The sequence below is a fragment of the Balaenoptera physalus genome (genome assembly GCF_965194825.1).
Source record: "Balaenoptera physalus genome assembly, chromosome: 6".
Classification (NCBI taxonomy): domain Eukaryota; kingdom Metazoa; phylum Chordata; class Mammalia; order Artiodactyla; family Balaenopteridae; genus Balaenoptera; species Balaenoptera physalus.
Window position 1 is genome coordinate 41885986 of NC_138885.1, and position 25178 is coordinate 41911163.

The following is a 25178-nucleotide window of genomic DNA, read 5'->3' on the forward strand; positions in this document are numbered from 1 at the left end:
AGAACTTTAAAAATATTTAAAAATAAAATTTTAATTAAAAAATCAATATTCAACCTTAATACAGTAAACTAGCTAACTCCTCCTTGACTTATTATTTATCCATGTGCTGCTAAATTTCTGGACTTTTTAGTGTCTTTTACCTCCTTTGTTGTGACTACAGACACATCAAGTCTTTCTACTTGGGTTTCAGTGTGATTGTAATTCACCTTCCTGATAGTTATGCAATAATCTCGAAAATTCCCAATCTCCACAGGACACTCCTTATTCTTGGAAGCCTTATATTAATGTCTCCTTTCTGAAATTCTACTCAGTTTATTTTCAAAAACATTCACAACTCTATGCAGTTCAGTAAGGGCATAGGACCTTGTTTTACTTTGAGTGCCTGAGAAGGTTAGATTTCTCATCCAACCATTCACAGACATCCCCTCTCCCACCTTTCCTATGATCTCTCCCATGCTATCATTCCTCTCTGGTGAGTTCTGAGTTTTCCTTCCCATTACATCTCCACCCTGCTGAAAGCCCACTAACCCTATCTGTGGAGTAAAAAGTGGCAGAATTTCAAACAGACTCTGCAAAGGAAATTTGATACCTATTTTGTCATTTATTTATTCAAGACATTGTCATCAAATGCCTACTAAATACTTGGCACTCTCACAGATACTGCAGATACAATGAGTGGGATGTGATCCTGGTCCTTAAATCTCAATCCCGAGACAGTTTGATGAGAGGTTTAGTTGCTATGAGAGCACATAAGAGAGTCTCCATACTCAGCTTTGCCTGGGGGCTTCCTGGTTGTGATGTCTAATCTGAGAACGCGTCAAAGTTTTTGAAGGGATAAAGGAGAGAATGGAGGGCAGTAGGAAGGGGTCTGGGCAGAGGAAACATATAACAAAGCTCCTAATTGAAATATCATTGTTTTATCCAAGAATATATGTGATTTAGTGTGTCTGAGAAAAAATTCTTGTCAAAGGGCAAATAAATGGACCAGCAGGATTGTGAGAATCAGATCTAAAAGTAGACAACACGGGTCTAATACTAAAAAATAATTATGTTATGTTCAAGAATGTGTATTCCCCCTTAGGACATTTCCCAGCCAATGGAAGAATTTTTATATGGTAGGGATCAGATCTGTGTTTTTGCCTGTTGACTTTGGCGACAGTATGGAGACTTTCCTAGATGCTGGAATATCAGTCAAGAGTTTATTGTATAAAAATAGAAGAGAGATGATGGCAGTCTGAATTAGGTAGTGATAAGACGGAGGCAAAGAAGTGGATGACTTGTGAAAGATTAGGAGGTAGGAAAAAGATTTCGTAATTGCCGTGAAGGGAGGAGGAGGGCAAGGGAAGCAGTAAGGACAATACTGAGTTAGAAGGTGGGGCATCTGGGCAGACAGAAATTCTCTGGGACGTGTATAAGAAGAGTCAGGAGGCAAGGGAACCGAATTGTATACAATGTTCTCTGTTTTAGGAAAAAATTGATGTAGCAGAACTATGAAATGGTCCTCCAAGTGAAATACCCTATGCTCAACAGTATAAACTGGATTGAAATGCTCAAAAGATTGGTCAATTACACCTTCTCCATTTTACCTCCTAAATATCCTTTCCAGAATACTTGACATTCTTCTTACTTTTTAAAGTATTCTCAAGCACAACATGATAATGTTTCGGTAACATGAAATACCTCTCTTAAACTGCATTTGTTCAAGTTGTAACACTTTTAAACTTATAACATTTTCTAAGTCACCTTCAAATACAGTTTGTCTTCCATATCGACAGATGTGGAACCCATTGTACTATATCATTTTATATAAGAGACTTGAGATTCCTCAGATTTTGGTATCCTAGGAGGTCCTAGAACCGATCTCCCACAGATACCAAGGAAAGACTATACTACTATCCACATGATTCTGATTGAGGAAGGTGTTTTAATTTACATTTACAGATGAGAAAATTGATGCTGAATTGTTAGGTGACCTGTTATATTTTATCATGATTAAGCAGAGGAATCCTGCCTCAAATCCACATCCTCTAGTTTCGAATCACTTACAGAGAGATATTGCAGGTTCCAGACCACAATAAAGGGAATATCACAATAAAGTGATATTCACATGAATTTTTGGCTTCCCAGTGCATATAAAAGTTATGCTTATACCATATTGTAGCCTATTAAGTATGCAAAAGCATTGTGTCTAAAAAAAAAATATACATACCTATTAAAAACTAATGCTGTTGAAAAAATGTTGCCAATATATATACTTGCTTAACACAGAGTTGCCACAAACTTTCAGTTTGAAAAATATGCCTGTTCCTTTTATATATATTTTATTGTTTATTTATATATATATTTTAACCTTAAACAACTGTAATCATAGAGTGTGTAATTTTTAGTGTCTTCCTTCTTTTGCTTGATATTATGTCTGTTTTTGTGACAGTAATTTTAAAAAACTTTTTTGGCTCTATGATATTTTAGTATATAAATACACTGTAGGTTACTTGCATACTTGTAAGTTGATGGGCATTTGGATTGTTTCCTCTTTTTATGTGTAATGAACAAAGCTGCTATGAATATTCTTCTGTGTATAGTTTGGTGTAAGTACGTGCACATTGCTGGTTACAGGATTATGTGTATGCTCACTTTAATAGGTACTCTCAAATATTTTTACAAAGTGAAAGAACTAATTTGTAGTTATAATTTGTAGTTTGGTAAAGTAGTATTCAAGTCTTTTGACAAATTTTCTATTGGGCTGTCTGTCCTTTTAATGCTAATTTGTAAGAGTCCTTTATATACTCTTGGTAAGAGTCCACTGCTGTATACATGCATTGCAAAGTTCCTCTCCCACTCTATGACTTCTTTTACGCTCTTAATGTTGTCTTATAATGAACAGAAGTTTTACATTTTAATATGATCCAAATTGCAAATCTTTTCCTTTACGGTTAGTGTTTTTTTGTTCTGCTTAACAAATCTTTTCCTGCCTCAAGTTCATGAAGGCCTTCTCTTATGTTATCTTCAGTGAATTATCTTTCAATTTTAGATTTGATCCATCTGAAGTTGGTCTTTGAATATGCTGTGAAGTATAGGACAAATTTCTTTTCTTTTTTTTTTTCTACTTGAATATACAATTGACCCAACACTATTTATTGAAGATTTTCTCTACCTAGATTGCAATACTACCTTCATCATATAACAATTGACTGTATGTAAGTGACCCCTCTATTTTGTTTAATTTGTATATTTTATAACACATTTGTTTCAGTTTCTCTAGATTTATTATAACTTCATATGTGATTCACACATATTGTCTAATTTTATTTTTTCTTCAATGTTGCCTATTCTATTCTTGGTCTATTGAATTTTTTAATCAAAAATTTAAAATAATCATTTGAAGCTGTGCAACAATTTCAACAATTACATAATCAAAAAATTTTATTGCACTATTGTTAACTCCTTTTAGTTTATTTTGACCATGCTTTTAAAGATTTAAAACTAACACAAATAGTACGTTACTATTATCTTGACACTGGTCAAAATATCCAGTTTCTAATTCTTTTTTTTCCTTATGTATAAAATATGTGGGCTCTTTTTTACTTATAGTATTAAATTGCCTGTGACACTGAAATATTGTTTTCAATTAGTGTTTTGCATACTTAGCATCAGACCTATTCTTATCTCTCCAACCTCTCATTCCTTATTTCCTTTATTTGTATCATTCACATATATCCTGTTGGAATATGTTTTTTATCAACTTTCTGGAAAAAAAATTGTCTTTTAAAGGTTAAAATACATTGTGACACATCCCATCTAGACAAGATTAAGTAGACTCATCTTTCCCTCCTCCTCTCCACCAAGTATCACTATAAACCCTGGAAATAATGCAACAGGCAACCAAAGGAGGACTGAAAGGTGGAAAGAAGAAAAACTGACTAGAGACTCTAGGACTAAAGGAATAACACAGTGGCAGGGCATCTTATAACCCACCATTCGAAGAATAAGATGACCACATCACCTCATTTCCTAACCACCAGCCTAACAACAGAAGGTGGCCTAGGTAGGTTCATTTCTTCTCTGAATTGTCCTGTCAACCATTCAAGCAGCACAAGCAAGGTAGATTGATCAGGAACCCTGATGACAATGCTCTCCTTCTCCCCTGGACCTAAAACTCCCCTTCCCTACTAAAAAACACCATGTGGCTGGGTGACACCAGCAAGATATACCTTCCACAAGAAGTGGCTTGCTATGGGAAATATTTTTGTCTCTGCAGATTATAGAATCACTTCCCCCAGCAAGAGACACATGGCAGCCAAAACTTGGGAACTTCTTCAACCCCCTTAGGCTGCATGAGGAGGGACCAGTGGGAGGTCTCAGTCACAACAGATAAACCAGGTTGACCAAAATATCACCTGTAAATTAAATTTCCCTTTGAACCATAGTTCACAAACGTAGAGCAGAATCTGTGTGCTAAACCTAAAAAGATGACTGCCTGGTAAAGTAGAATATTTAAACAAGACCCATAGTATCTTAAAGCGATAGCTAAAATGTCCAAGACACATACAAAAGTCACTTATCTATGGAATCTAAAAAATACAACAAGCTAGTGAATAAAACAAAAAGAAACAGATTCACAGATATAGAGAACAAACTAGTCATTACCAGAGGGGAGAGGGAAGGGAAGAGGGACAACATAGGGGTAGGGGAGTAAGAGGTACAAACTATTAGGTATAAAATAAGTTACAAGGATACATTGTATAACACGGGGAATATAGCCAATATTTTATAATAACTGTAAATGGAGTATAACCTTTAAAAATTGTGACTCACTATATTGTACACCTGTAACATATAATATCGTACAGCAACTATACTTCAACTAAAAATAAATAAATAAAATGAATTAACACATAAAAAACAATCTGTTGAACGAAATTTTTAAAAAAAAATCATACATTACACCAGGAACCAGGAAAATCACAACTTAAATGAGGAAAGACAATGAACTGATGCCAAAAAACCAAGGTGAACAAAATGTTGGAATTATCTGACAAAGATTTTAAAGCAGCTATTATAAAAATGTGTCAACAAGCAGTGTCAGACTCTCTTAAAACAAAGGAAAAAATTAAAAATCTCAGGAAAGAAATAGTTATAAAAAATAATCAAATAAAAATTAAATAACTTAAACATACAGTAACCTAAATAAACATTTTACTTAATGTGTTTAACAGTAGAATGAAAATATCATAAAATAGTCTCAGAGACTTGTGGCACAATAACATAAGGTCCAACATTTGTATCATCAGAGACCCAGAAAGAGAGGAGAGAGAGTGGGGCTGATGAAGTAGTTGAAGAAATAATGCTGAAAATGACCCAGATTTGGTGAGAGACATAAATCTACGGATTCAAGAGGCTAAGAAAATTCCAAATAGGATAAATCCAAAGATATCTACAGCAAGACCACCATAATTAAACTTCTGAAAATTAAAGACAAAAAAAATTTTAAGTAGCCTGAGAGAAAAACCACATTACCTATGAGGAAATGCCATTTCAAAATTATAGCAGATTTCTCACTTGAAAACTTAAAGGTCAAGACAAAGTAGCACATTACTGTATTCAAATACTGAAAGAAAAGTACTTGTCAACTAAAAATTCTGTATCTAGAGAAACTATCCTTTAGGATGGGGAAAGAAAGACAGTCTCAGACAAAGCAAACTAAAAGAATTTGTAATTAGAAGACCTACCCTTAAAAATGGTTGAAAGAATTTCTTCAAACATAAAGGAAATGATAAAAGAATTTTGCAGTATCAGGAAGAACGAAGAACAAAAAGAGTCAAAATACAGTTACATACAATAGGCTATTCTTCTTCCTATGGTTTTATATCAATACATCATATTTGATGATTGAATAAAAATTCTAATACCATCTGATACTAAAGATGATCACATTTAAAAGTGGGGAAAGTAAAGAGACATAAATGAAAGTAAGATTTCAACAATTCACTGAAAGCAGTAAAATGTTGATACCAATAGACTGTGGTAAGTCCCATATGTATATTGTAATAGTTAGAGCACCCACTAAGAAAACTACTTAAGAGGTATACTCAATAAATAAGTCTAAATGGAATCCTAAAAAAATACTCAAGTATCCCACAGGGAGGCAAGAAAAACAAACCAAGAAACAAGGAAACAAAAAACAAGGAAACAAACAGAAAACATATAATAAAATGGTAGACTTAAGCTCTAACATATCAATAATAACCTTAAATGCAAATAGTCTAAGCACACTATTTTAAAAGACAGAAATCAGTGAGTAAATAAGAAAATATGACCAAATTATACACTGCTAAAAAGAAACTCATCTCAAATTTGGAAACATATGTAGGTTGAAAAGAAAAGGATGAGGAAAGGTATAACAATGCAAAAAAAATTTTTTTTTTAAAAAGCAGGAGTAACTGTATTACTATCACATAAACTGGACTTCAGAGCAAAGAAAATCACTAGAGACAAAGAGGGGCATTATAAAGTGATAAAAGGATCAAGCTACCAGGAAAACATAATGATTTAAACGTGTATGCAAGGGAGTCTCAATATACATAAACCAAAATCTGATAGACCTGAAAAGAGAAGTAGACAAATTCTCAATTGTAGTTGGAGACTTAAAAATTCTTCTCTCAGCAACTGATATGAACTGCTACACAGAAAATCAGCATGGATATAAAAGATCTAAACAATACAACCAACCAACAGGATCTAATTGACATCTATCTATCTCACTTTACCCAACAACAATAGAATATACATTTTTTCAAGTATCCATATCCTAGGCTATACAGCAAGCCTCAACACACTTAAAAGAATGAAACTAATATAAAATATGCTCTCTGAATATAATGGAATCATACACATACAAAAATACGATTAAAAAAAGACAAGAGGAAAATCTCTAGACACAGCATAACAGCCAAAACTGGAGTGGGGGGAACAAAAAAACCAAACAGATGAACTCAACAGTTGAATGGCTAAACAAACTGTAGTCCATCCATATCATGGAATACTACTCAACAATAAAAAGAAACAAACTGTTGATACACACAACAGCTTGGATGACTCTCCAGCGAAGTCTGCTGAGTGAAAAAAAAATCCAATACCAACGTTTACATCCTATATGATTCCATTAATATAATATTTTTGAAATGACAAAATTTTAGAAATGGAGGACAGATAAGTGGTTGTCAGGGGTTAGGAATGGGGTGAGAGTGGGAGAAAGAAGTGAGTATTATTATAGAAGGGCAATGCGAGGGATGACTGTCGTGATGGAACTCTTCAGTACGTTGACCTTGCTGGTGGATACATGAACTTATAAATGTGACAAAGTTGTGTAGAACTAAATATCCCCCCCCAAACACACACACAAATAGGTACAAGTAAAACTGAGACCATCTGAAAATGATCAGTGCATTGTATCAATGTAAATATTCTGCACGTGATATTGTTTTGTAGTTATACAAGTTGTTCCCATTGAAGAAAACTGGGTAAATGGTACATGGAATCTCACCACATTATTTCTCAAACTGCATGTGAATTTACGATTATCTGAAAATTAAATGTTTAAATAATACATTTTGTACTTTAATGTATTAAACATCAAGAATACATGCACTTTTGAACATAGCTTAATTTACATATTAAAAAATTTAAACTATACTTTTTAATGGGATTAAACACAAAAATCTTAAAAGAATCCACTAATGTGAAAGTTGAAAAATGAAAATGCTAATGGACCTTTCATTTTCCATACAGTGTGATTTCCTCTTGATATTTTTTCACCACATAAAGTATATTCATTTAACATGGCAGAAGTAAATCTTCAGCTTCTTAAAAAAAACAAAAAACAAAAAACCCCGTCACTCCATTTACTATAATGTAACTTTTAAATGTAATTACTACAAGAAATTTTGCCTTCTTGTTTATTCAGTTCCCATGGACAAGATGACAATTTTTTTAACCTATTGTAATGAGAATAATGTTGCCTGTGTTTATGTTTTTGAATTTTAAGGCACTGATTTGAGATGACTACTCCATTTCAAAATTAAACTATCACCTGCTTATGACTTAGTAATAGGCACCTCACCACAAATTTTAACTGTATGTAACTTTGTCATATATAATACTAACAAATACACACACATTCATTTAGTTAAGTATTTTTAAGGTTAGCTTAAGTATATTTAAGGTTAGCTATCTCTCCTTTCTCAAATTTATAAACAGTCAGAGTGGGTTTGTCAGTTTGGGGAAACTAGCAGAGGGGTGTGGTATTGTAGCAATATTGAAATTTTGTTTTAAAATTCTTTGCTAGTAGAATGAAGGTGGAAGAATTGGCAACTTGAACTCTTGCAATATGTTATCACCATACTGTCAGAAAGAGTGCACTTAGCCAACTCTGACGAAACTGGGTGTGTTATATATAGAGCAGGAACCATGGGTTCCTTATGCCAACAACGCATTTCAACTCTTACCTTATTACCACATTTCTTGGACACTACAGGATAATTTCTTCTAAGCTTTTTGCTGCTCATGTGTGAAATCTTAAATAATCTAGCCAAATGTAATGAAAGTTCAGGGCTGTTCCGTGACATTGGTTTACTGAATGCTGATCTGTGAAAGTCTGAATGCGCAAATCTCTATCAATGTGGTCAATGAAACTTCACCATCACCTTGACAAAGCATTTTTTTTCCACTGTGTAGATTCTTTTTAAGAGGTTCACTAAAACATGCCATGTCACAGAAAAATTTCTTTCTCTCGAATATCCTATGTGAATTCGAAGTACACGTGAGCTATTCTACATGAAATGCATAAGCATTATGCAGTAGAAAAGAAACATTATATCTGAATTATGGAAGTTGTGTTTCTTCTAATGAAATTCATCCAAATAACAAGTAAATTTAGGGATAGTAGAAGAAAATGCTAAGGTGTATTGACAACACAAGTTTTTACAAGAGCCTACTCTAAATAGAAAACCACATTGAACTTTCTAGAGAGGGCAGAAAGGTCAACCATCTTATAGTAAGCAGACAGCACAGTACAAGAGGAGCATATGTCAAACACATACTTTATTTACCTTTCATTAGAATGTCTTCCTCTGAGAAGGTTAAATACTCCAGGATAGGGATAGGATTTTTCTCATGTTAACTAATCCAGACAAAAGTGAATAGAGATTTGCTTTCTTCAGCATTTATTGATATTAATTGCTTTATTGAACTAGCTGTGGGAACAAGGATTTCCCAATGCCAGCATAAAGGACCATTATTTATAAGCTAACTGATCCCACAAATTCTACACTTAGCTCAACATTTCTGTTGGAAATACTGAAAGAATCTTTTTTAAAAAAATGTTGTCATATTTCAGCCTTCATACGGTATGCTAAATTACATAAGCTAAATGATAAAACATTTTCCAGGAAAGGGGAATTTTAGAGTCTCACATACCAGGCTTCAAATCAAGCTCTGAAATGCAGCTTATTATTGCGTTTTTCTTCCATTTATTTTTAATTCTTCCCCTTTGGCTCTGTCTTACAGGTGTCCCTAGTTACAACCATCAGTAAAAACACAACACATGTGTAGGCTATAAATCTGTATTTGTGTTAATTCATAGGAGAAAAATATCTTCAGTTCTTCCTTCCCATTTCCTTTCCTCTCACCGCTTAGAAGCTCTCTACAGGGCTCTGTGCTTACCATTACAGAAACCAAATTCTGTCCCACATGCTAAGTTAACAGGAAAGTTCCTGCATGTCATTTCTCATTGCAAGTAAAGAAGTCAAGGTGGAAATCCCCAGGTTAATTTAGAACATGAAAGGATTTAGAAAGGGAATCAATATTTGGTAAAAGGAGAGAGCTGCCAATTTAGTCTTTTGTAGTAACTACACAAGGTTCAGTCAATCAGACCAGTATCAAGCGTTAGCACTAACTTTTCACATTGGGAAAAGTTTAAAAGTTTGAACATCCTTGAATATGAAATAGTTAATAAGTTTTCCAGGCACCAGAAGGGAAACTCTTATAGTTTTGTTCAGATATTCATACTATAAATGTGCCAGAGGCAATGCTAAAGCCAAGGTAGAATTGGTTATTTGCTTGCAAAGTCTAATTTGAGAGCTTAACAGATAAGCTGTTTTAAATCATATCACTTTGAAATGTGACATGCAGATTGTCAGCTTGGAATGTTTTCTTCCTCCTTCTTCATTTTCATTTTGATAAAATAATAACTGGTTCTCTAACATAGTTCTTTGGTCTTGAGATAACCACACCAACAGCTAGAAACAAGCATCAGGGCTGTTGGATATTATATTTTGATAAATCACTGTTTTGTGTTTGTATTTTATTTTTCAAATCGCTTCTTTACCCCGTAATAGATGAACACATTCTTTTGTGAGGGGAAAAAAAAGTATTTTTATGAATACAAGAATGTATCTAAATAGTCATCTAAAAATTGGAGACATAAATTTATATAGCGCTTGCAGGGTATCTTAGATTTGATTATGAAGTTATTCCATGAGTAGATTTTGCCAAGATTATCATAGAATCAATGAACTGGACTTATTAGGTCATCATCTCTTACTAACAGTATAGAGTTCTCAAAAGCTTTATTAGGTGCAATTGTAAGTGGCTCAGACAAGAGGTTTCAATCATTTCTTTTAGAGATGATTCCACAGTTTCAGAAATTTTTATTGGCAAGAAATGATTTCTGATGCCTAGTCAATGTGTCATTTTTCTCTTAGAACACTTGCAATCATTCCTGTCCTCCACCGCCTACCAACCACATGTTATTGGTGTTTTGGGGGGTTTGTTTTGTTCAATTTTCACACTTTTTTCACCCCGTAAATTTTGCCCACATGATCAAATACCCACACGAGAAAATAAAAATCAAAATTGGACAAGTTCGTCTGAAGAGGGATTAGAATGAGTTGAAGTAAACCATGGAAAGAGAATATTTAGTTTGGCTTAAATCACTGCTGTAATCACTTAAACGTGAACAATAATCCATTTGGAAAATATCAGAAACTGCTTTATATCACAGACATATCATTAGGCCCCCATAACATTCCAGGAACCTGCCCTTTTCAACCCCAACATATCCCCAGAGAGATTATTTCTATAACAATAGAAATAGAGATTTCAAACATTATTTTATTTTCTAATTCACAAAGATAAGATGGCATGGTAAGTATATTGTCCTGAGCTCCTTCTCTCTCTGGGATGGAGGCTTTAAGAAATTATTGCAAGCCAATAGGGAGGTTTTCCACAGCATGTAGGAAAAAGCTCCTTGTGAGCCAGGAGTCCCACAGCGGGCCTTTTTTCAGCCTATAAACAATACAGCTAGGAGTTTCAGTGGGTTAAGCATCAGGCTGGAAATTTGTAATAACATGAGGTCTGATTCCAGATCTATAATTTACTGGCTTGTTGAGTGACAATGGGCACATAACTTCACTGACGTGTATTTCTAAAGTTTAGTCTTGAAATTTGTATTAGTTACACATTTGTTCATAGTAGAATATATCAACCCCCCAAAATAAAGAAAAATCTAAAAAAAAAACCTAATTTAAAACAAAAAGGCTAAGTAGATGCTCTGTAAACAAAAAATGCACACTGTAATTAAGTGGGATAAGCCACACATGACACTTCTAAAAAAAAAGGGTTGGTGGACACTTGAGCTATAAAATATTAAAATGTATTATTCAGTTTTCATACTTAAAAGTGTGGATTGCTGTAAAACCAATAAACAGACAAAAATATTAGATTTGTAACTCAGAAAAAAATTTTTTAAAAAAAGAATTTGGAGTATTATTGAACTGACATCATGATTCAATAGTTTCTAGCAAGAATTCTTACTAAATGATGCTGAAACATCAGTTTAATGTTTCTAGATAAGAAACATTTGTCTTTATCCAATGTTAAAATTATTTCCCTGTTGCTTAAAATGTTAATTTAAAACATTAAATAGAAGCATTTTAGATGAATGTGGAATCAGTGATATGTAGAATCTTTCTAAATTTCTAAACAATGGAGGAATTCACAAATGAGAAGCTAAGAAACTATGACATTAAATGGAATTTCTAAATGTAATATATTAAAGTTTTATATAGTAATATATTAAAATTCTAAAGTAAACAAAAACTAAGGAAAATTTTACAAATTATATAATAGACCTGTGGTGTTACTCTCAGTTTATAAAAAGCTTGTTGAGTCCAATAAAAAAGACCACTCTCCACTAAAATATTGATCAAAATAAATGAGATTCACAAAATAAGAGAGTTAACCAATGTATTATTTCAAAAATTATTCTCGTCAGCAATCCAATACTCTTAAATCAAATACATTTTTTAAACAAAAATGTATTTTTCTGGGAAAGACCTCTCCTAAACTACTGATAGGCATATAAATTTTCATAAACTTTATGGAAAGGTAGAAATAGTTGGAAAAATTGATTAAAAATGTAAAAATTGTTATGCCTAAATTTGTGTATCACATTAATTCTACTTCCAGAAATTTATCTTAAAAAATTGTCAGAAATCCAAAGATTCACCATGAACATGTTTATTGCAGCATTATTTATAGTAGTTAAACCATTGGGAAAACTGAATGCTCATTTATAAATGTTGTGACTGGTTGTATTCAGGCTCATGCATAGGGCTCCATAATAGAATACTATGAACTCAACTAAAAATATGCTAAAATGGAAAAAAAGTTATGTAAAAACAGTTAAATTAGAATATAGCCTAATAAAATTTTACATACACAATAATGTGCTTTGGGTTTAAACAGTTACGTAGATATATAAAATTTAAAAAAAAAACTTGAAAAAAATAAATCAAACTATCACCCAATAGTGACTTTTTTTTCAGGAGTAGGATTTGGGGCTATTCTTTTTTTTTTTTCTTTTTATATTTTTCAAATGTCCATAATCAGAATTCAGAACTTTTATAACCGAGGAGAAAAACATATTTTAGACATGGTTTTTAAGGAGTCCTTATACTTATGGCCACATGATATCGAAGTGAATCAAAAATAAAAACTAAAAAAATACACATAGTACACTCAAATGATTGTTATTAATAAAATGTCTTTGCTTCACACAAGTGAAATTTGTTTTGTTTTGTTTTTTGTCAACATCACGTTTTCTGGTTTAAGCAAATATAACTCTATTGTGGAAGAAAGAAAATGTTTAAATGACCATAGTGTATAATCACTAATTCTCACATGCTTGCATAATTCTGGAAAAATAAACTGCATTCTCAAATCTCAGAATGAGACCATTGATGGATACCTCCCCAGACACAGGGATGATTAGTTAAGACACCTTCTAATTATTCTCTGAATCTGTGATCTTGATGTAACATTCTTCCATTAAGATCAACACCTTCTTCTTTTAGGAGAAAAACAAAAGTGGAAAAGGAAAGAAAACGTAGTTAGTTCATCCAAAGGGGCAAGGGCTGAGAACTGAGTCAACATGGGCAGATAGAGAGGAAGAGGAAATTTTTTGTTCAACCCTAGTTTATTATTTCTCCACCCAAAAACAGAGTATAAGTTAAACCGTGTGTGAAAAGGCAACTGGGCCCTAAAAGCAGCAGCAACTTCTTGACGTCAGATGACTTAACTGGTCTTTGCAAACGTGTTCAATTTGGTTCCTGACCCAGAAAAAAGATCCTTTTCTCCTACTCCCACACAGCATGCTGCACAAACACCCAGTTCTATGACTTTTTTGTTTCCTGCACAGTGACTTTTCATGCCTGCCTACCTGACTCACGATCTTGTGATTCCACCCCCAGGCCTCCTCCACTTCCTTTGCAGATGCCAATTCCTGCTCCAGGGGTTCAGGGACAGACCCCACTCACTCTGCCTAGAGAGGACACCCCTGCAACTAGCCCTGAGGTGCAGGTTACCTCCTCAGTGTGAGATTAAAAAACAGAGGAAGGATACTATTTTTATCAAGTCAGAAGTTTAAAGTGAGCATCACATCATGTTAGGAGGGTTTTCAAGAAAACTTCCAAATAGGGTGGAAAATGTTCACAGCCCTGGGCCCAGGCTATCCTATGAGAAAAGTCAAGTTTGACTTAGTGGTTGTTTACCTTCATTTCCTACCAACTCTGTCCCCTGTCTGTGGCATTATCTGGTACTGTATCACCATAGGTTCTCCTTACCTTGTGGTTAGAGAATCCTGAGAAGTGTTAGCTGATGAAGTTTAATCATCTCTCTGGATATTTACATTTAAAGAAAGTCATCTTGAACACCAACATGAATTTAAGATGGGAAATAATGAAGATAAAATGTTGGATTGATAAGCAGTGCTTCTGGGCAAGCTCACTACTAGTAATTTTGCTGAACTAACCATCAAGTGTTTACTTAGGACCTAATATACTCTTCCTCCTGCTCTAGTTTCCAAAGGCACATTGTTATGTCTGACTTTCCAGGCTTTTGTAAATGGAGGTTTGCTGCCCACATCAACATAGAGAACTTAGTGTAGGGCTGTAACGTATCTCAATAAATGCATGATGGATGACAGAATGAACATATACATGTGTGAATGTAGGTTATATGTATGTAAATATATATGTATTTATGTGTGTATATGTATTAGATGTGCAGATACCTCATGCAGACAATTGATTTTTTTAATCCCACATTTAGTTTATTGAAGGGCTTATTACATGGCATATAAAAACAATTGTATTAAAGTAAAAACTGGTGGTCTGAATAATATTTCATCAATGATATCATGTGTGCTTTTGTGAAAGTAACCTGATCTCACCTTCTCTTTCCTTTATGTCTATAGCATCCCTTTAGAAAGTAGGAAAAGGTGCAGAGTCATGAAAAGTCACTGGTTGGTACTGAATGTGTTTCATGAACTACATTTAAGTCAAATTTAAGGTGATAATAGTAAGGAAAACTGTGCTTCCTTATTTCAGGGGGGACAGTGTGCCTGTCTGGCTTTGGACCATTGAATACCTTTTAAAGGAAAGAGACCTGGGGCAGGGTATAACCTCCAAATATACAGACTGATGTTCTTTGAATGCACTGAGGGGGAAAAATGTCCAGGAACTGATTGTTTTTGCATCTAATCTCCCACTTTATATAGAGAGAAAGAGTATTATAAATCATGGTGTTTCTATACAGGTCTGCTACTAACAAGCTAGTTGACAAACAGCTCGATTCCTTTGGTTTAAATATATATATATATATATATTTAAATTTTAAATTACTTTTATATACTCCTGAATCTGTCAGGGTCTCAAAATGAAACTCATACCATATTCAAAATTTGATATCTACAGAAGGGTTTCTTCATAGACAGACTATTTGCAAAGATTCACTGTAGGGGAAGCAGGAGAGATTGTCTGGGCTGGTGTTGGCACCAGCCCTAGGCTGGTGACAACTGAAGAAACCCATAAGGAAGAGCCTGTAGTTACAACAGCCAGTACTAATGACTCTCTTGATTAGCAATAATTTTTTTCCCTTAGTAAAATAACTGATTGAAGCACTCCCAAAGTCTCAAATCCATTTTATAAAGTAGCTCTCTGCCATTGAAGGTGGGTGAATGTAAAACTGGAATCAGAATTGGATGTCACTGCAAATATTCTGACCAAAATGAAGGCAACAGGCAAATATTTGCATATCTACTCTACCTGGAATGTCTCACACTGGGTCCTAGAATATACTTTATAATACTGTGATCCAATTTATTGTTAAAATGTCTTTTGATACCTTAGGCTAAATAGTTTTGGATTAAGCTTTATTGCTAATGAGTAATTATGAATTAATGAACTATATAAATTCCATAACTTTAAAAATTGTGTTAATCTCTATTTAGCATAATTGTGGGGAGGCACTCATGTCATGTAGGGTATTGAAACTGGAATACAGCCATTATTGAATTTCTTTTGCTCGAAAGGTTTATGATTGGGAATGGATACAATAACAGTGGGTTATTTTCACTTTTTAAAAAAAGATGGGCATTTCGAACAGTAATAACTGACTAATTTATTTTAAAATGCTTCTAATATATTTCAAACACTTCCAGACTCATTTTAACAGGAAACCTTGTAGAACAATTGAAAACTAACTGGAGCTCACAAGCTTCATTCTGTTTCCATTCTGCTGCCCTTAACGGACATTTCCAAAATTTTGGTGCTTTTTTTTTTTTTTTTCCTCTTGGCTTCAAAAGAGCTGCAACACCAGTTTTTATGTGCAAAGCTTTTCAAGACGCTTTAGTCACCAAGTCCTGATGGAAGCATAATATGTGAGGACATTGCCACTGGCTGCCTATACAGGGGAACCGAGGAACTAAATGATCTTTAAGATTCAGTCATCCCTAAAATTGCAGCACCCTCCTGATTTTTTTTCTTCTGTTTGGCCATCTGTTCAGTTTTTATTTTTAATCCTTTATTACAGTATAAAAGAATCCACAAATAGAGTTAAGATAGGAAAATCAAGACCCTGAGTGACTGAAGTTCCTGCTCTAGATGCGATATTCTGTTGAGACTCTGAAATGTATACAAAGACTACTCAAGGCTTTGCTTTCTCCACCCTATGAAAAAAATAAGTAGTTTCATTAACTAGGAATCTTCTAAATCAGTGCTTCTCAAACTTTGGTGTGAATACAAATCCCCATGGGATCCTGTGAAAATGCAGATTCTGATTTAGTAGATCTGGGGGGAGGCAGGGCCTGAGATTCTGCCTTTCTGACAAGCTCTGAGGTGATGCCAAAGCTGCCAATCCCAGGGCCAGACTTGGAGAGAAGCATGGTTCTAAACTATTGTCCTCCTATCTTCATATCCAAATTTAAAGAGATCTTGGCTTTCTAAATGAGAATCATTCTCTGTACGTTCTTCCAGTTCCTGATTTCTAAAAATAAAATTGGACAGAGAACTGGAAGGGGTATTTTAGATTCCTGAAAACTGGATTAAATTAAGGTCAGAAAAACTCTTTAAAAATGCAGTTCAGAAGGTCATAAATTCTAGATCACTTTCCAAACCAACCCTTCTCAAACTGAAGTCGGTTCCTTTATGGGATGATCTCGTGTTCACCTCTCTTGTCCCTCTTCCTAAAAGTACCTTTTCTCCCCCAATAATCTGCCAAATTACTGCATCCCCACAGTTCTCCATCTCTTCCCCTGCTTATGTGTATCCCACAGAGGTGCCCTTTCATATATGTAGACACAATGGGTGAATTGTACTTTAAATAGGAAAGAATCTTTATCATTCAGAGTAACAGGAAATCCCAGACCCAGGGCAATATGTATGTGATATCTGAATACACAATCAGACCCTTTGAATAGCATTACATTGTAGGAGCAACAAACACGGCAGAGTCCACAAAAGCTGTCTTTTTCAGAGTATTCACAATGCAAATGAGCCATGATGAAGGAGAAAATCTGGTTAAAATCACTCACTAGATGGATACGCATACCCCACTTTTTATATCTTCAATTTCAATTTTTCAATTTAATGGCTGGCATCTGTTAGAAAAGAAAAATGTAATGGTTAATGTTGTGGAATTAAATCCGTAGCCTCCCAAATTTATTAGAGGCTTCCCCCTTCACCTCCAAAAATCTGATACACTAGTTAAAATGCCTAGTTTTGCTTTTAAACAGAATCTGGTAGTACAACTTGGGAAAGATAATCTCTGAAGTCTGTACATTGCTCTAGGAATATCTGACGATCAGAAAAATGATCTCTATTTTGGGGGTTATTTACTAATAGCATTGTAGTCTTGTGGAAAATACTACCACCACCTACTGGCATATATTGCACATAAATTTGAAAAAGCTTCTAAATCATTTGAACAGTGCCAAACAAGGGCATGGAGTAAGAGAATAATTATTGTCACTTTACTGAAACTTAAATTTCAAATTTAGTCAAATAATTTAATTTGCTTTTTGAAACTATGATAACATTTACTTCTATCACCTGAATATGTGAACTAGAAGGGAGAAAAGAGCAAAAACCACATATAGGATGTTTAAATAGAAAGAAATAAGGTATTTATATTGTTGAAATGACACTTGCCTTTGCCTTTCACCTGTTGCTAAGTTCATGTTTGTTTTTATTGGAGATTTATTTTATCAAACCCAGAAAGAAAAGAAAAGGGAGGTTTGTGTCAATGTAGCAATTCAAAAAGACATTCACACACATAGTTTGCAAAATTCTTTACAACCAACAAAAAATATTTGAAGCAGAATGTAAAGATATATACAAATCCCCTTCCAATTTCAGCAGCTATTTTGATAAAGGAAAACAGCTGAAAGATTACATGTACAATAAGCTTTTAGAAATTTTTATTCCACAGTTAATGCTCATTAGCTTTTAGGTTAGCATTAAATCATTTGTTCTTCTTTACAATTTCCCTTGGGAAAGAATTAAATCCTCATGTTATTTCTTCAGTGGTTATTTTGAATTTATCCTCAGACAATCTAGTCTTCAGTACTACGAATTTCCTACCTCCAAAGAAACTATTTCTTGCATAGAATCTATTTTCTTGTTCAATGGTTTAATATTTTGCATCAATGAGCTAGATTCATGAAAAGGATATGGGATTAAAAGCATGAGTTTTCCTCCCAAAACTTTACTGTGCTACCCCTATTTTTTAGACTTATAGAATGGACAGTGTATTATTTTAATGATACTTATAATGACATCTGTATGTACATATAGAGACAAGGATACATTTAGATAAGTACACCTAATGATAATATATTTATATATTGTCATTATATTCAAGAAACTCTTTTGGAGGGTGAACATATACTTTAAATAAATAGAGAAAAAACTTTAATGTCTAATTACAGTTATATATGGAAAGTAGACATTATTTTTGTTATTTTTTTTCTCATGGATGTGAAAATGTTTATAGACCATATGGTATCTCACTCCTAATTATCCTATTTAAATTATAATCAGCTCCCTACCAGCTTAGTGATTGTTCAATGACCTTTTGAAAAAAAAACATTATTGTTCCCCCAAATACTGTTTTCTATTACATTGATAATTAGAATTTATTATGAATTATTGAATTACCTGCACTGTTGAATTGTTCCTTTGATAGCCCAATTTTTGCTTATTTGCCTACTATCTCACTTTTTGATATCTGACGCTACTTCCCCTCCATTTACTCCCTCAAGAGAGAGTCATTAAATCCCTACAATGTGCCCCACACTGGCTTGGAAGAGCCGACTCTATGGTTGGTGTATGAGGCACACAAGCCCTTTGACTGGTTGATATTTAAAATAGAGTGATGGAGAAATACAGTAAACAAGTAAAGCAAGAAATAAAAGAAAAGGACACATTATTACAAGTGAAGTGAAATGTGAGGGAGCAATCAGGTAAGCATCTTAGCTGTGGCCAGAAAAGGTCTCTTCAGCAACATGGTCATTGAGCTAAAAGAGAGACAGGAGCCCAATCGCAGAGTGAAATCTTACGTGATTGATGAAGATTACCTGTTTGAGGTAATTAATTAGCTATCAAAAGGTATTAAAAATATTACCTATCTTTCTCCTATTTTATGCAATAAACTTATGATGAATCTATTATATTTCCAAAATTCAACAAGATTTAAATTAGTATTTTCAACAAGAGTTGAGCTGGTATTTTCATCAAAATTTGAAAGGTAGTGTTATGGCTGAATTGTGTCCCCCCCCCCCGACAATTCACATGCTGAAACCCTAACCCCCAGTGCCTCAGAATGTGACAGTGTTTGCAACGAGTAGATAAATAAATCCTGAAGATCTAATGCACAGTGTATTGATTATGGTCAACAACCCTGAATTATAAACTTCAAAGTTGCTAAGAGACTAGACCTTAATTGTTCTCACCACAAAAAATAGATATGAAAAGTATGGGAAGTGACAGAGGTGTTAGCCATGCTATGATGAATCATATTGCAATATATAAATGCACCAAATCAATACATTGTACACCTTCAGCTTATGCAATGCTACATGCCAATTATATCTCAATAATTTTTTTTCTAAATTTTGAAAAGAAAATGATGGCATTTGGAGATAGGGCCTTTAAAGAGATAACTAAAGTAAAATGGGGTCATGCGGACAGGCCCTAATCCAGTATGACTAGTGTCTTTATATGAGGAGAATATTAGGCCACAGATACACACAGAGGGAAGACCATGTGAAGATACTGGAGAAAGACAAAGATGGCCATCCACAAGAAAAGGAGAGAGGCCTTAGAAGATGTCAACTCTGCCGTCACCTTGATCTCAGACTTCTAACCTCCAGGACTGTGAGATAATACATTTCTGTTGTTTAAGTCCTCTAGTCTGTGGTACTTTGCAATGGCAGCTTTAGCTAATTATAGATAGGATTGCAAAGCATTGATGGTGGAATGAAAGGGTTATGTTAAAAGAGGGTATAGTCTATGTTAAAGAAAGCCAAGGAAGAAAAAAAGGGTGCTATATTAAAAATATGAATAGTTATTTTAGGTGGAAGTGTAAAGTGAATGGAAGAGGATAGGGAAGACAAATTTTGAAAACCAGATTGGCGTTTTATGAAAGAAAATCTTGATTGTCAAGCAAAGAAAACGATTTTAAATATTTTTCCGAAAGTAAAAAAAAAAAAAAAATTCGAGTATTTTTTCCCCCAAAATAAATCTTACACAAGTCTCTGATACATAGAACAGGTAAAAGCAGAGCTACTATGGTTGGGGGGGAGAGAGTGGCATCCAGAACCTAGCCCCTCTCAATTTCTCTTGACATCACCACATGTCCAAGATTGACACCTCAGGGATTGATGCAATATTTCGAAAACCACTGGAATAAAGAGTTGAACATTTTTAGTGTACATCTTGAGTCACTATAGTATTTTGTGGTAAGTTGTATTGTTGTGCTCAATTTCTTGCTTCCACCCTATCCTGTAAAAGGATTATACAAATTTATCCACCACCAGGTGATGTGCTATACCCTGTCAATGAGAGGGGTGCATATCCCTACCACAGTAATGCTGGGTTTAGCCATGTAATATGGTTTGGCCAATGTAATGTGAGCAGAAGTAACATGCACGCATCTAAGCAGAAGCTTTAAGAGCCATCACACATTTCTGCCAGCTCCCTTGCCTTTTTTTTCTCTGCCATAAGAATATTATACCACAAATGGCAGACGCTCCCTCAGCATGTGTCTGATATAGGAAGACCCATGGAGCACTAGACAACCATCATGTGTGAAGTGAGTAGGAAACACATGTTATAAGCCACTGGAATTTGGGAGCAGTTTATAATTGCATCACACCTGACTGATAGAGTGTTTATAATGGAAACCAAGTGAATCAAACTAATCAAAACAAGGGAATATTTTTGCTCAAAACTGTGTGTTTAGCAGGTTCTAAATTGGACTACAGTGAAAAATATGGAGTTGATAAACATTGTGCATATATACACTGATAGACATGGTAAATGGTATTAGAATTGTCTATAATTCCCTACTCTCTGTACTCCTTTTCATGTAACCTCAAATCCACCCACAAAATCTGCTGAGTGGGGTCTACTCAACCATGGTACCACTGCTTGGATAAAGATGGGTGGACTCTGTCTGAATCTGTCACTTTTAGGGGGTAACTATAGGCTGGACAGGAACTTGGGGTGTTTGAGCTAGCTCGATTAAATGTCTTACCTTGGGAATTTTAACTAAAAGACCGAGAGAGAATTTTTATAATGATAAGCTAAAAAATCACACAGACTCAAGGCTAGGGCAGAGCATTGTGAAGTCTTAAGCATAGTGAAATGAAAATAGAGAATTTGTGGGCACCAATTAAGAGAAAGACAAGAAAGAGAAAACCTAAAGGAAGCAGTGAAGGAAGCAGTGATGTTCCTCGTTGCTGCCTCAGGTCCTGCCCATAGTGAGCCTGAGACAGACTGGGACCTGGAACCCTTTGCTGAAGTGCTTCACCTGGACACATGTCTCTCAAGCAACAAAATACAAAGAAACTATGAGGGCCTAAAAATAACCACATGCATGCCCAACTGAGGCAAATCATGAACAATAAGACACAAAAAGGTCAAAACCCAACTGCCACTTCTGATGTGGCAGAAGGAAAAGCAGGGTACTGCCCATGATCCCTGCACACAGCACCACCAAGGGCATGGGCAGACCACCTAAGCACCCCTCTGGCCCAACCCACCGATCTGCCTGTACCCTCACCCCATTTAAGGAACCAGGTCGCCCCCACTTGGCGAGCAAGCAAGTGCACCTGTTACTTCTCACTCCCTCGTGCAGCATCACAAGTCCCAATAAAGCCTTTCCTGAATTTCTAGTTTGGCCTCTTATCAATGTCTATGGATTAAAGAGTCCAAGAACCCAGTTCTGTAACAAGCTCTGAGTTCCCTTTTCCTCAGTGCCCAGAATACCTCTCTGTAGCTTTAAATGGCTGCCCACCCCTTTTGGTTTGAGCTCATTTGAGAGGGATTCCTTTCCTTGATGCAAAACAAAAAAATACAAATTTGTTAAAACACCAAGCAAATGTAGGGATGGCCCAGAGTAGAGTGCTGATATTAAAAATAAAAAAGAGAAGAGTGGTGGATTTGGAGACTCAGAATCAGTGTGTAGAACTGACTGGCTACGTGGGTAATGAAAGGCAAAAGTTAAATGTTTCTTTGTTGTTCCATATTTAGGTGGTAATAATATAGGAGAGCAGCTGGAAAAGAGATGCCAAAGACAATAAGGTTAGTTTGGGGGCCTCCTGAATGTGATGTGAGAGACTGGAATATTTCACTGGAGATGTCTCCTAACCAGTTGCAAAGGAAGAGCATCTATGCCAAAAAAGACAATAACCCGTTAAGTAATTATTTGCCACAGTATGTTTGGGACTACATGAAATACAAAAATAGGACCCTAAAACTTAGTTATTTTAATGTCTCACTTTTTATAGGTTTGTGCAAAAACTGTCTTATTCCTTTGCTTCAATTAAGGGGCTATCTTTGTGTTCCTATGAATTTTTGAGCAGGTCTAACTAATGATTGAAAAACATATTGAACTATTTTAGAAAAAAAACCCTGGACTTTATAAAGGTGTGTGGTGATTCCTTGTTTAATCCATAGTCTCCAAAAACTGGTATGGCAAAGGGAAAATTTTATGAACTACTTTTCATAACTTCAGTGTTCAAAATTGCAATCATGGCAGCCTCCCAAGATTCAAAACAACCAGATGAATACCCTAAGACTAGGTGAAGGAATTAAGGCAAAGTTTAAGAGAGGGAGTTGATGCCTGAAATAAGGTTAAAGCAGAGAAGAGTTCTGAAGCCTTATACATTTCCTAGAAGTGGACCATAAATATGGCTCTGAGCATTTTTGTGGCAAATGCAAAAAGGGAAATGCAATTAGTGTTGGTTAGGTAAAAAATAACGTATCCTCCAGGCAAAGAGAAATTTCCCCCATGGTTGTTAAATAGAGATGATTGTATGATATACAGTAGATAGCAAATGCGTCTCCACATTTTACAATAACCTTTAAAATATTCCTTCAAAATAAGTGGACAGAATATCAACAAATGCAAGTCTACCAGGAAACTGATTTAAAGTTGCCAGGTTTACAACTTTCCAAAGGACAAGTTTAATAGCTAAATAAATAGAACCTTGAAATTTTATTTCTATCTATTCCGTAAATACTTCTACATCCTGTTTCTCTAAAATTCTTTTTGATAATCGTTGAATTCCAGATTGTTTTCCCTGACAAGTTCAAGGGTGCTGCCCTGCTACGTGTTGATCAGTACAGAGGCATAAGCTTTCAAAACGAGCCAGGTGGGGCTAGAGAACACATGCTCTGAGGCCATTGTACCCTTCTGAATATAAAATGGACTTTTACTGATGTTTTTTCTTACTAAATAATTTTGGCGTGATATGCCATAGGCGTCTTAAATTTCTATTCTAAGAAGCAACTATGATCATTTTATCCTGGAAAATGGTGGAAGCATTGATGGCCAGCAAGACCACAGAGTCTGAGAAAAGTCCTTAGAGAATGTCTGACTTGGAACAATACAACTTCCTGTTATATTACCCATCAGTTGTAAAGCAGAAACCTTGACTATTCAATAAGCAAAATGCTTTTCAGGTTTATTAACTGAATGTCGAAGAATGTCAACCAAAAATAATGGCTTACGCTTTGGTATAGTTAATATGTAGCCCTTTTTGCTGGCCATAATTAGATAGCAGGGTTGGTTGATGTGGCAATTTAGGAAATATATTCATTTGTTAAAATGGTTCCGAGTTAAAATCGTTTCAGATTGGCCCCTTTAAGCATTCTACACAGAGGCCTATCACAGCTTTGTCTTCATAATCATCATTAAATTCAGTTCAAATACTAGTCATGGGAATTGTTATTTGACATTTATTTATTTTGCAATTTATCTCAAACTGATTTTACTAGGGGAAAAATGCACTAAGGAAGTTGATCTGCTGTCTCAGCACTTATTTGTTTACAGAAAATTTAAGTGTAGGTGACCCTGTTCTGGTCGGAAACTTTACGATTAGAGCTCTTTCTGCCTCAATGAAGAGTACATGTACTTTTTGTTTTTCTTTTCAGCCTCCACCAGATTTTTAAGGGAAACAAATTAAGGCAACAAGCATTTATTAAAAGGCCAGATAGGGGACATACTTGGATCTTTAAAATATCCAGTAATTTTAAGTTAGGAACTGATTCCTATGAGATAGCTTATCATTTGATATGCTAGCATGGCACATTTGTTCCAAATAAAATGAGCACATTTAGGAAAATTGTAGGTAGAGCTTAAATACATATAGGCTAATAGCAATCCTTATATTAACTGTAAATACTAAATGCATTGATTTGGATGTATATATTCAAAGTAATACGAATGCTCTTGGATATACTTTTATCTTTCTTTTTAACATATATAAAATGGGATCCTATACATCTGTATACATGCATATTAATTCTCTTAGAATAAAACCAAGATTTTCTCATCATTTTGATTCTTCTCCAAAATTTTGTTGTTCTTCTTTGTGACTGTTTTCCACACAATCCCATTTTATTGTGTTTGGATCCTTACGCAACCGAAGTTAGGGTATTGGTATGTACTTAAAAAAGACAGATTACCTTACTTTTTTTTTTTTTTTTTAAATGAAAGCTTCTTTCTTTCTTTCTTTCTTTCTTTTTATGGCTGTGTTGGGTCTTTGTTTCTGTGCG

The 25178-nt window shown here is 34.6% G+C and overlaps 1 pseudogene across 1 annotated transcript in view; it reads right to left on the reverse strand.

Annotated features, from left to right (window-relative positions):
* Positions 1–25178, reverse strand: part of LOC309662412 (small ribosomal subunit protein uS17m pseudogene) — a 518440-nt pseudogene that overhangs the window by 485862 nt on the left and 7400 nt on the right. The window contains exon 2 of the transcript XR_014268408.1: positions 70–25088. The product of XR_014268408.1 is annotated as a small ribosomal subunit protein uS17m pseudogene (transcript). The remainder of the gene's footprint in view (positions 1–69; positions 25089–25178) is intronic.